Raw genomic sequence first — 3,791 nt, forward strand, 5'->3', positions numbered from 1 at the left:
GCTTTAAAATACTTTTAATTAAATAAATCGAGTTGAGCCCTCCGTATGTTTTAACATCCCGAATTAGGGCCTAGTCAAAACAGTGGTTTCAAGACCACAAATCTGAAGTATAAATAATTGTTTTATTATTATTATGAGGTCTATGATATGATTTCATGCTTGTGAGAAAATTTCATGAAGAAATTTTATTGACAAAGTGTCGAATTTGACATTTAGGACTAAATTCCAAAAGCTGCAAAATGTGAGTTCTAGAATCTTTAAGCATGAAATTGCCATGGATTACTAATTAGAGGTCCTTAAATATCAATTTTCCTAATTTCTATTTTTATGGACAAAAATGGGCATGAATAGGAAAAATTTGAAAGAAAGGCTTTAAGGGTATTTTTGTAATTTGGTTAATAAAAGAATAAAAAGGGAAAATAAGTCAAAAATTGGTGTCCATCTTCTTCATGTGTGCCAAAATTTCTAAGGGTTCAATAGCTAGGGTTTCTTCAACTTTCAAGCTCAATGGTAAGTGCATCCTAGCCCCGTTTTTAATGCTCTTTACATTTTTGAAACCCTCGTAACTCGATTTACCTATTTCTAGCCATATTTTGAAGTAGGGTTCATGTTTGAAATTTGACCCATGTATGACATGCATGTATTTTGATGTTTCATGGTAGATTATGAAAGTTTAATGTGTGTTTAACATCTTTTACTAAGCGATTTTTGATGGATCTTCTCAACTGGAGGATCCCCTATATGGATAATATATGGATAATACACATTCCAATTGACCGAGCCTAATTCTATTCTAATTGTTTTGTTCAAGATTGCTTTGTTATTTTTCGCTTCTACTTCTATTTGTGATTTGCCATAGGCTGCTGGAAAAATCTTGATTTAAATCGCTGCCTTTTCTTTGATTCTTGTTCTTTCTTTATTCGAGAGATGATTCCAAATAAACAGGTACGGAAGCTATAATTGTAAACCACGATCGAATTTACGGAAGCATTGGTTTATATAAAAAAAATAATTCAATTTCTACCATTATTATGATATTACATATTCCAATCTGATTGAGTACCAGAAAAATGAAAAGAATTCTTGATTTGATCTGTTCGTTGAGATAAAGACAAAATAATCATAAAATATATATATAGGGAGAGAGTTGATTTTTCTAGCGCTTAATTTTTTCATGGACTCCATTGTAATCAGTATTTATCAAATCTGTTCCTATCTAACGGAAGACTATTGGATCAAATGACAAAGACATTGGCAACACCATCCATATTATCTATGGAATTCGAACCCGAACTCTATTTATGATTCCTTATTTCTATCTCATTAGCCTTGTCATGTCTTACAAACTCTACCGATGGTCTGAACGAATCCCTTTCTTCGTACAAATGTGTAAAAGATGCTATTCGCACTTAAAAGCCGAGTACTCTACCGTTGAGTTAGCAACCCGAAAAAAATTAGAATATGTAGATACAATCGGAATAAAAAAATGGAATTGCACTAGGCAATCAAAACACAAAATTAGCAAAAATTGGAATAAAAAAAGACATTTCGTTGATAAAGGGGTATTTCCATGGGTTTGCCTTGGTATCGTGTTCATACTGTCGTATTGAATGATCCCGGTCGCTTGCTTTCTGTTCATATAATGCATACGGCTCTGGTTGCTGGTTGGGCCGGTTCAATGGCTCTATATGAATTAGTCGTTTTTGATCCCTCCGGTCCCGTTCTTGATCCAATGTGGGGACAAGGTATGTTCGTTATACCCTTTCGTGCGGAGTCAAATTCTTATCAGTATGAGTCAAGGGAACGCCCCCTAGCCTCTAATTTCCATATAAAGGACACGACGAGCATAAATACCCTCTTTAACTTCTATTCTGATGGACTCGGAAATAGACCGATTTTATATCACCCTTCAATTCAAACTAGCAAAAGCAATGTCTCCTTGCATAATATGGATTCCAAACATTCATGATCTGGATGTGAATGAGGCGAATTACTTATCCCTCGGTCTATTAGTAAACTATCTCTCCAAGGATTGTGAAAGATGTTCCACTAGAAATATTCTTGTTATTGCTTTGACTCATATTCCCCAAAAAGTGGATCCCACTCTAATAGCCCCGCATGATACACTTTTGATCGAAAGAGTTTTACCAATTCCAACAACTTTTCTTTTTTATTTGAAAATAGTTTGAATCGGATCCTTTCGATTTCTATATCACAAATAGACTTACAAATTTGTTCCAACTTATTGATTTCCATTAACTAACCCAACGGTTTCGCATAAAAAGAAAGCAAATAAATAAACGGAAGAAAATAAACAAATGAAAGAAGGGGGAAAGGAGGGAGAAAGGGGGAAGGAGCAGTATCCTAATGAGATCCTAATCTCAAGACACAAAAGGGGATATGGTGAAATTGGTAGACGTTACTCCCAAGTAATTGTTTTATGCCTTTGGGCACACATGGAACCCTTTATTATGTCGTGCCGAAAATCCGATTGTTACGAATAATGTATCAAAGCCACTTCGTCTGTTTGATCAGGATCATTAGCATCCTTGGTATTAGTATAAGTATCAGCGTTTTCCTGGTTATTAGTAAAAATCACGATGCGCTTGGATTTTCTTGAATGAATTTCATGCTCATTGTTACATTTTCCTCGTTTTCTCCCTCCGTTGTTCTAAATAAATCGATTAATTTGTATGACCATCGAGGAACTTTTTACTTATTTCTTTTATTCCAATAGATTTTTTCTAATTGTTTGATTGTTGGGATTAGTTATAACTATATTGAATAAAAATTTAAAAATTTTGACTCGATTCTCGGAATCGATATTTCCCTGTTCATCTTCTGTCAATGTCAATAAAGAGAGTTCTTTTTCTATTGCTAATGATTTTATATTGACTGAATAAATGAATGAAAAAATATGATTTTTAGAGATCACAATTTCAGCACCACACCCAACGATTTCAAAAGATTTATGTAATTTTTGTATTAATCGTTAGCATTTTGCGTTTGTTTTAAGGATTTATCAAACCAACTAGATATTGGGTTGTACCCGTTATGCTATATAAAAAGCGTTTCAATTCCTGTCATAATTGTACCATACTTCAAAAAAGTATCGAGTAGCTTTAGAAGCATGTGTACAAGCTCGTAATGAGGGACGTGACCTTGCCCGCGAGGGTAATGAAATTATCCGCGAGGCTAGCAAATGGAGTCCTGAACTAGTCTTTGCTTGCCAGAAGTATGGAAGGCGATCAAATTTGAATTCGACGCAGTGGATAAATTAGATAAAGTGGAAAAATGAGAAAAAATATAAATTTGTATCAAATTACAACTAGTAACTAATCCCAACATTGAAGTATTGAACAAACTCATATAAGAAAAAAATCTCAAATATCCTTCATCATGAGACATATAATTGTCACTATAAATAAGAACAAAAATTCCAACAGTAGTGATTAATATTGACATAATAGAGGTAAGTGAATCAATAAAGTAGCCAAACTAGAAAGAAAAATCATTATTGATGGTCCAAGACCATAATATTGATAGATAGAACTTCCATTTATTTCCGCCAACATCTCTTCGTTAGTTGGGGGAAGAATCCACACGAATCAGATTTTTTGAGGAACATATCGAGAGAGAATTGGATTTGGTTAGACAATGTATGGTTGGTAAACAGAGATCGATTTTTTAGCAAGGTACAGAATGTATCGTCAAATATTCAATATGATTCCACAAGATCTAGTTTCGTTCAAGTAACAGATTCTCGCCAATTGAAAGGATCTTCTGATCAA

The sequence above is a fragment of the Gossypium arboreum genome, chromosome 6, assembly GCF_025698485.1.
Source record: "Gossypium arboreum isolate Shixiya-1 chromosome 6, ASM2569848v2, whole genome shotgun sequence".
Taxonomy (NCBI): domain Eukaryota; kingdom Viridiplantae; phylum Streptophyta; class Magnoliopsida; order Malvales; family Malvaceae; genus Gossypium; species Gossypium arboreum.